This window comes from Morone saxatilis, unplaced genomic scaffold (assembly GCF_004916995.1).
Source record: "Morone saxatilis isolate NCDOM2014 unplaced genomic scaffold, NCSU_SB_2.0 Contig8, whole genome shotgun sequence".
In the NCBI taxonomy this organism is placed as follows: Eukaryota; Metazoa; Chordata; class Actinopteri; family Moronidae; genus Morone; species Morone saxatilis.
In genome coordinates this window covers 6267085-6277096 of record NW_023340257.1, presented here as the reverse complement: position 1 = coordinate 6277096, position 10012 = coordinate 6267085, and the positions used below count along the sequence as shown (strand labels likewise).

The window sequence follows — 10012 nt, the reverse complement described above, 5'->3', positions numbered from 1 at the left end:
AGGGACCTTTACTCACAAACAATTATAGAAAAAGTGATTTACTGCCCACCTGTGGCATGCCCGTCTTCTTCAAGATGTTGGTGAGAGTGGACACCACTTGCATATAGGAGGAGCAGTCATGGGCCTTCATGTGCAAGTAATTGGCACAGTCCCCACCCAGTTTTTTAAGGCATTCCTCCTCATGCTCTGTAAGTTGTTCCCCCTGGGTTACATGACCAGCAAAGCGGTGAAGAAGGTGGCGGAAGTGGTAGGTGTCTTTGATGGCCTGGCTAGGCACAGGGGCCTTGTAGGAACCTTCTGTAATTATCTTGTCCAGCAGGCTCAAGCCCATCTTGTTCAGGATCTTGTTTCCTGAAAGACAGTGCAAGTAACATGACTTGATATATGTGTTACATGGTTTACAGTATTAGGTATACTACTTACCGAATAAGAATTTAAGAATATAAGAACTACAGTATTATTAGGTATAATTCTTACAGTATAAGAATTTTGTACTGATTCCCAAGCCCAAATCAGGTGGTGAGATTTGACCTTTTGTTGTTTTCCTTATCTTTTCTTTTCACTACAGATGCCTGTTTAGCTTTAGGTAGCTAATATGTATATTTTTTATGGTAAATATCTAGTAAAGATCATTTCTGCCTCAGTCTCTGTGTGTCTGTTTTTGGGGTCCTGCGCCAGCTCTCCTCTTTTAGCATGTAGGTTGTCCCTGGGGTGTTTCATTGCCCATAAACTAGCAATGATATAACATCATCACATGAATTTAGAAGGTGGTATCAGGTGACCTGGCTTCTTCTCCATTATATGACTTTGTTTACTTTCAGTTGGAAAACACTTTAAAATCCTCAAGAAAATATTCCATAATAGATTGAACTGTACCCTTTCTTCATGATGGACTATCTGCATTCGCTACAAAAGTCGCAACTCAGTGGACCACACTACCAGGTGACATGAAGAGTTGGAGTTCTATCAGTAGCTTTAAAGCCAAATTTAGTGAGAGGAGAAGCTTCTCCACTTTGTAACTTTGTATACAAATTTACTTACTTTTAATTTGTCTAACATACACTTGCTGACATACTGTATGTGTGTGATGTACTGTAATGTGTCCTGTTTGTCTAGTTTGTTTTGTGGTGTTCTGTCACTGTGCGTCTGTTTTAATTGTGACCTTCAAAGGGACTGTAGGTGAAAATGAGATTTAGGCTAACTCTGGAACAATACATGCAATGTTAACATTTATGTTTAATACTGGTATTATAAATGGTCCTTTACAAGCAAAATAACCAATTACATGTTATATTATCATGGCTTGAAATTAGCAGCATAGAATAAAACTCTTGGGCATGTTATCATACCTGAGAAATCTGTCATTGGGTTTTGCCCGTTGTGTGTCTGTGCCCAGTACCAGGCATGTCCACCAATCAGCAGGCCTCCTCCCTCTGCTACAAAGTCCTGGATTTTCTCCAGATGTTTATCGCTGTATGCTGTACAGACAAATACACTGAGGTCCTCCCTGAAGTTTGTCATCTCACAATTAAACTCTGACTTGCTGAAGAGTTTAAAGGCTTGGTCGAGGTCTGGTGCTACACCAACAACGCCCTGTCGGCCTTCATCCAGCCAACAAATGGCATTGTTCCAAAGTGGAGCCAGTGTCTGTGATAAAGGTTTATCCAAGAAAAAGAGCAGGTTTATTAATCACATATAAAATATTTGGCAGATTAAGCATGACTCATTGTTTATCACATATACATACACAGATCGCAAACTGCTGGTGATCACATATGAATGAGCAAGGAAGCTTTATGGTAACAATTGCTCACAGGATGCTTGCATCAGTGTAATAGAGTATACTTGATTTTAACATATTTAATTCACTCGATTAACCAATAGCAGACTTTCCCATCAGGTTATTTCATCTAAATCATTTTTCCCACTGAATTCTTGTAAAATATAAAATATAATCTATTATGATTTACAGATGGGTGACAAATTAAAGGAAAAAACAAACATAAAATCTCATAGTTGGAGTCAAGAGTGATGGACAGGGATGTCTTCCTCCATTTAGTGTTTTGATGATGGTAGTGAAAAATAGTCACAACACTAAGCGAAATCTCCCTCCAGTGTTAAGTCAGAATGAGATATGTGAAGGCCTTAGTATCTAATCCATAAAATGTCATTCTTATCAAATCCTTCAGTGACCACTATATTTATGTTTATTAAAAATAACCTTGAACCACCACTAATTCAGTTCTCACCTCTCTTTTTAGAAGCCCTTCATGGGTGATCACAACAACCCGTCCCTGCCCATAGTAGGCTCCTGCCAAGAATGCTCGTCCATCCTCTGTGGTACCAATGGGGAAGGCTAGTGGGCCGTGGATCAGAACCTCAGAAGCTACTACCCCATTCTGGAGGTCAAACTCTGTGATCCCCTGTAGTAGGAACTCTAAGTCATCCTCAAAGTCCTTACCGATTCTGAATTGGTGCCAAGAGAGATAAAGTTTATTGTGGAATTATTTAGATTGTGTTTTTAAAAAAGGGAAACAGAAGAGAGAAAGAGACACAGAGGGGGATATGAAGAGAAGAAAAATAATATTCACTTTGGTAAAGGATGTAGCCATTGTTTTTAGTCTTTCTAGTGGTGTTGTTCTAAAAATGGCAATGTCAGACTGTTGGTTATAGTTACCCGTCCACCCACATCCCAGCACTGAAAATAATCTCAACAGGTACTGATAGAAGGCCATGAAATTTTGATGAATCCCTACTGAGTTTGTAATGAGTCTGTAATGCTGCCATACGTTTGACATTTAAATTTGTTTTATAAACATATAGACAGGGCGGACTGGTATGACAATTGTTACACATATCACTGGTGCCAAAAGGTCCGAATGCCTGCAAAATGTGTCAAAAAACCAACAAAAACAAAAACAAAAGAAGTATAACACTCACACTACAGCCATCCAGGAGGATGGGGTCTGTGGTAGACAGGCAGGCACTCTACCTCACCTGATGCCCAGAAAAAGTAGACCCTGCCACACGCAGAAACCTTGTTCCCTTCAAACTGAAGCAGTGTGTTCTCCTTAGGGTGGTTTGCAGCCCAAGCTCCATGCCTGCCCGCTATCAGCACTCCTCCTCCCGCTTTCAGAAATGCCACCAGGTCCTTTGGGTCTGCACCCACGCTGTACATCAGTCAGCATACACACCAACCTCCAGATCATTACTAAAGGCACCCACAATTTTGGCTTGGAAGAATGGATCTGCTGAGGTTATCAGCTACTGCCTTTATGTTTTGATGGACCCCCACAGACAAGTTGTCAGACCCATCTCCTCTCAGCCAGTGTCAGAGCGTTCTCTAACCAGAGCAGGAAAGGCATGCAGGTAGCCTTCAATGGACCCAGGACAACATCCTTCCACGAGCCGTACAGAGAGGCAGCCAATCAGGAACCTGGCCTTTGCTGTTCATTGCTAAAGGAAAGCATGATCTCCAATCAGAACCAGGTCACTGGGAATACAGGGGCCCCGGAGGTCGCAATTCTCTCAAGCCACGCAATCAGGAAAGATGTAGGCTTCTTCCATGGTGGTTTTGGATTGGGCTTCGTTGGACATTGTGAGCTGATTGATGCTCTGATGAATGGATGAAGAGGAGGGTTAATGGCAAAAGAAAGCCTATTGTGAGTCAGATGTAAATTGCATTAGCACGTAAGGTTTAACAATTGTTCTTAGATCTTAATCGGTGTACTGCACTAAACGGTATGAAATTGGCTAGGATACGATGGCTGTATATTGTGTCAGTCCAGGCTTTCCCTGGTGGGAATAAAAAGACCAGTGAAAACCAAAACTTTAAAAATACTACCGGTGCTTACTTTCCTTATGTTACACCATACAAGATACAACTAAAAATTTGGAGAACCTATATTAAGATATACAACTTCAGTTGCGAGACAAAACAAAAAAATCTGTTAAACCAAGAGGAAGCAGAAATGTATGTTTTTACCTGAAAGTGAAGTTGGCTTCCTGCTTGTATGATTACACTGTGACACAACAGTTTCCCAGTCAATCCACCAAGAACACTCCTTGACAGGAGAGAAGAGTGGATATAAATGAGAGCATGGTATGGACTACTGCAGTGAAAAGGGTACAGACAATAAGAGGAGGTAACTTAGTCAGAACAACCCAACGACTGAGGCTCTTCTGAGAAAGGAACTATTACACTTAACTGGACAGAATTCGCTGTACTGTTAATATACCACAGCTTAAAAATGGATTTTGAAACAGAGCTACACCCAAATGTGGCGTGACTGTATAAGAAACCTGTTCATCCAGTCAGTCAAAGTCAGTGGAAGCGGAGGCTGTAATAATATCATATTGATGGTTACATTTCATCTCAACAACTGATGCTTCCATAATGATATAACTCACACAGCATGGCCACTCTAGACCATTTTGAGTCAGGGACTAGCTCGCAATAAAAACATGAAACTTTAAAATTAGTTGACAACAAGGAAACGAACAAACATGTTCTGTTGGCAAAGTCATTTAAATACAAAATGCCTATTGAGCACTGAAGGCCAAACTGGATGGATGATTAAATAGACTGTTATCATGCCATACTGAATCACACAAGTGATTTCACACAACTTTCAGAGTTTTAGTGTGGTTTATTTTAGTGCATACCTCTTGTGGTTTTACATTCCTGTAGTAGTGCAGAGTTGTGAAAACCATCATCTCCACTGTTCCTGGATTCGTTGGTGAGCTCACCAGATCCTTACTTACTCCAAGACCACTAGCAAAGTCTAGCCTCCAGTAGCAATTATATCGATTTAATGACCTCCTGGTTTTTGCGATTTTGTTAAGTATTTAACAACTACCACATTCTTAATGTAGATAATTATGTTTGTTAAAAATACAAAAACAATAAAAAAGAAATAATGTAATTGGATTTCCGTCTGAATGGTTATTGTCAAGAATTTGGTACTCGTTCAACCCATCCTTATCGAGCACCAGCTCGATTCCATCTTGTAGCGCTTTGCTGGATGTCATCCCCCCTCTAACACTTGTCACTTTCCTGTCTCACTTGAACTAAATAAACCAAATGTTTGAATTTGATTTTGTGCACTGTACCTTCCATCCCTTGTTGACAAGCTCTGTTGGTATGACCATGTAGGTCTTCATACCAGGAGTGAGGTAGACACCTGTACTGATCCACTCCTCTTCTCCTGACACAAACACAGATTACAGAAATATATTCAGCTGTGCACACAAATTATATTAACAGATCGATCACAGTTCTACAATATTTTCCTTGAAATTCTATAATGGATTTGAGTGAGGTCTGACCTGCAGTGTTCACATTAATCTTGATTATCTGGTTGTAGACAACTGGCATCATGGGGTTATGCTTGATGAGGTAGGGCAAGAGAACATCAGGATCTGGGCAAACCTTATATACCTCTGCCCCCACCCTTAGGAGTAGGTGGTCTTTGGGACTCTTCACCAGGCATGTGTCACTCACCTTGAAAATGAATGATGAATATTGTAAAACAGGTTGCTTACAGTATCACCATATCTGCAGTTAAGAAAACAACATTAGACCCCATGCTGACATACACTATATGGCAAAAAGGCAATGGACACTTGACCACCACACCTATATGAGCTTGTTGGACAACCCATTGTATGGAGTTGGACCCCTTCTTGAGGCTACAATAACCACCACTCCTCTGAGAAGGCTAGATTACTAGTGTTTCTCTGAGCCCATTCAGCCAAAAGAGCCTTTGTGAGGTCAGGCACAGATGTTGGATAAGGAGGCCTGGCTCTCTATCTGCATTCTAATTAATTCCATACATGTTCAGTGGGGTTTAGGGTCAGGGTCTATGCATCGAGTTCCTCCACACCAAACTTGCCTAACCATGTTTTTATGGACCTCCTTCACTTTGTGCACAGGGGCACAGTCATTGCAGAACAGCAAAGGGCCTTCCCCAAACTGTTGCCACAAAGTTGGAAGAACCCAATTGGCTAAAACGTCTTCGTGCTGTAGCATTAAGACGATTCTTCACCGTCCACTTTTCACCATATAGTGTGTTATGGTCTTGTTGTTAGTATTGTTCCTGTGGTACAATTATTAGTGCTGGGGGGTCGGTCAATATTGCCCCTGCAGCTTATACATGTATGTACATGGTAACTAAATCTTCTGTCGATAAAATATGATCTATTCAAGGCAGTAAATGCCTAAAACCAAATTGAAATGGAAGAAAGGAATAGGCCTTCCTCACTCACAAAATAATAACAATTGTAGACTATAAAAGAATTCACTGCCCACCTGTGGCATGCCCGGCTTCTTCAAGATGTCGGTGAGAGTGGACAACACCCGCATATAGGAGGAGCAGTCATGGGCCTTCATGTGCAAGTAATTGGCACAGTCCCCACCCAGTTTTTAAGCATCCTCTCATGCTCTGTAAGTTGTTCCCCCTGGGTTACATGACCAGCAAAGCGGTGAAGAAGGTGGCGGAAGTGGTAGGTGTCTTTGATGGCCTGGCTAGGCACAGGGGCCTTGTAGGAACCTTCTGTAATTATCTTGTCCAGCAGGCTCAAGCCCATCTTGTTCAGGATCTTGTTTCCTGAAAGACAGTGCAAGTAACAATCTATGTGTTGCAAGGTTTACACAGTATTAAGATTTTTGATGTGATGGTGATATTCAACATCTTTTGTAAGTTTGTTCAGGTCTGTTATGTAATAAAACATGATTTGACCTTTAGTTTCTTTATTTAACTTTACCAGTGTCTAGTCTATGAGTTCCTAGCCTCAGTGTTTTCTTTCAGTTCAGTTGCCTGTTTAGCTTTTTCTAGCTGCTCTGCTTGCTTAGTCGCTATTTATATTTACTTAATGATAAAGATCTAGTAAATATCCTTTCTAACTCTGCCTTTGTGTTTGCTTTTGGGGTCCTACACCAACTGTCTTCTACCTGTCTGTCTTGAGCCTTGGTCATGGTGTCTGAGTAGGTGACTGAAAATGGGCTTTTTACTTAGTGCTGTGGAAGTTGATGTAGTGGTGTTCTACCTGTAGTTCAGAGTTGTCCCTGATGTCATTGTCTAAAAGAACTAGTAAAGATTTTAGAATTTAGAGGGTGGTACCTGGGAAATGCTCAGCATACATACGGTACATACAAAGTTAAAATGGCTGGTTTTGCCTCCATTTTTTGTTTACGTTTCAGTCAAAGAGCACTTAAAAAAAAAAAAAAAAGACATCTTCCATAATACATTAAACTGTACCCTTTCTTCGCACTGCATTTGGACAATCTGCACTTGCTGTAAATGCCACAACTCAGTGGACCACCGTACTAGGTGACATTAAGAGTTGGAGTTCTATCAGTAGCTTTAAAGCCAAACCAAATCGTATGTTTAATATTGTACATGGTCCCTTCCAAATAAATAATTACATGTTATATTATCATGGCTTGAAATTGGCAGAAGAGAATAAAACCTTGCCCTTTGTGTGTATGTGCCCAGTACCAGGCATGTCCACCAATCAGCAGGCCTCCTCCCTCTGCTACAAAGTCCTGGATTTCCTCCACATGTTTATCGCTATATGCTGTACAGACAAATACACTCCCTGAGTCCTCCCTGAAGTTTGTCATCTCACAATTAAACTCTGACTTGCTGAAGAGTTTAAAGGCTTGGTCGAGTTCTGGCGCTACGCCAACAACGCCCTGTCGGCCTTCATCCAGCCACAATGCATTGTTCAACAGTGAGCCGTGTCTGTGATAAAGGTTTATCAGAAAAGAGTTTATTAATCACATAAAAAATATTTGGCAGATTAAGCACGACTCATTGTTTATCACATTACAGATCGCAAACTGCTGGTGATCACATATGAATGAGCAAGAACGCTTTATGGCAACAATTGCTCACAGGATGCTTGCATCAGTGTAATAGAGTATACTTGATTTGAATGTATTTAATTCACTTGACCTATCCGGTTATTTTTTTCTGAATTATCTTTCTCAAATAGATTATAAATATTTCTATATAAAAAAGAGTGACACATGAATGGAAACAAAATAAAGGGTCTTAGTAAAGTGTCTACAAGTATAGTGAACTAGAGGGATTATACTTGTTTAGTGTTTTCATGATGGTGCTGAAAAACACTGTCTAACACTAACCCAAATCTCCCATCAGTGTTCAATCAGAGTGAGATCGAATGACTACCATGGCCTTGGTATATTATTCACATATGATCCCCATATTTCTGCTGATTTAAAAAAAAATCATCAATTCATTTCCCACCTCTCTTCTCAGAAGTCCTTCATGAGAGACCACAACAACCCGTCCCTGCCCATAGTAGGCTCCTGCCAAGAATACTTGTCCATCCTCTGTGGTACCAATGGGGAAGGCTAGTGGGCCGTGGACAAGAACCTCAGAAGCTGCTAACCCATTCTGGAGGTCAAACTCTGTGACCCCCTGGAGTAGGAACTCCAGGTTATCCTCAAAATCCTTACTGATTCTGAATCTGAAAGGGCAAAGAGGAGAGGGAAAGAGAGTTGCCAAGCATAAAAGACACAGTTTATTTATATTCTGTCTTTAAAAAGATGAAAACATGCAGGAGAAAGAGACACAGAGGGAGATGAGCAAAAAAAGAATTTCCATTTTGGTAAGAGCTGTACCCATACTTGTTGGCTAGTCCACCACATCCAAACTGAAATATATGAAAAGGTTTTGGGTGGATTGCCATAAAATTTGGTATAGAAATCACACAGCCCTCAAAATTAATTACAATACCTTGGTGATCCCCTGATTTTAAAAATTCCAATTTAAACAATCACACACAGTGCTGATGGGAAAATGTTCTCATGCTTAAATACTGAACTAAAATGGTTATCATGATAAACACGCATGGTTGACATAGCATTGTCATGGTGAACAGCATAGCATTTAGCTAAGCAGTATGCCTAAATACTGCCTGACTGGCATGAAAAGAAGTATACACTCACACTACAGCCGATCCAGGAGGATGGGATCTGTGGGTAGCACAGGGACTCTACCTCACTCTGATGCAGAAAAGTAGATCCCTGCACACCGACACCTTGTTCCTTCAAACTGAAGCAGTGTGCCTCACTTTAGGGTGTGTGCATCAGCTCATGCCTGCCCCGTATCAGCACTCATCCTCCAGTTTTCAGATGCCCAGTCTTTGGGTCTCCACGCTGAGGCATATACATACACACCAACTCCAGATCATACTAAAGGCCCACCACTTTGGCTTGGAGAGATCTTGCTGAGGTTACTCAGCTATTGCCTTTAGGTTTGATAGACCCCACAGACAGTTGTCAGCACCATCCCTCTCAGCAGGTCAGAGCGTTCTCTACCAGAGCAGGAAAGGCATCAGGAGCCTTTCATGCCCAGGACAACATCCTCCAAAGCGTACGAGAGGCAGCCATCAGACCTGGCCTTTGCTGTTCATTGTAAAGAAAACATTGATCTCCATCAGAAACCAGTCACGGAATACGGGGCCGCCGGACGGTCAACTCTCTCAACCCTCTCATCAGGGAAATGTAGGCTTCATGGTGGTTTTGTGTAGGCTGGTTGGACATGGTGAGGAGGACTGATGGAGACTGGATGAAGTGGAGGATTGGTGGCAAAAGAAAGCTAGGTAAATTGTGTTAGCACATAAGGGTAACAATTGTTCTTAGATACTTGTATGTAAATAAAAAGTACTTCTGATGGCTTACTCTTAGGTAGAACAACAAAACATAAATCTAAGACTAGTAACAAAGTATGGATTACCAAAAGTCTGCTCATTTTTATCACAACAAAATCCAACATAAAGCAGAAAGTTACCCTTTTACACTGTAGCACAACAGTTTCCCAAACCTTCAATCCAAAATGAGCACTTCTTGACAAGCGAGAAAAGTAGATGTAAATGAGTACACAAGCAAGGGGGAGCATGCAGTAAAAAGGCAAAAAGAGGAGGGACTTAAGTCCGACAAGTTGTCAGACAAAGAACACACTCATAAAGATTACAACTCACT

The 10012-nt window shown here is 41.1% G+C and overlaps 1 pseudogene; it reads right to left on the bottom strand.

Moving 5' to 3' along the window:
* Nucleotides 1-9574, bottom strand: part of LOC118341978 — a 13492-nt pseudogene extending 3918 nt beyond the window's left edge.
* Nucleotides 9575-10012: the final 438 nt, after the last annotated feature.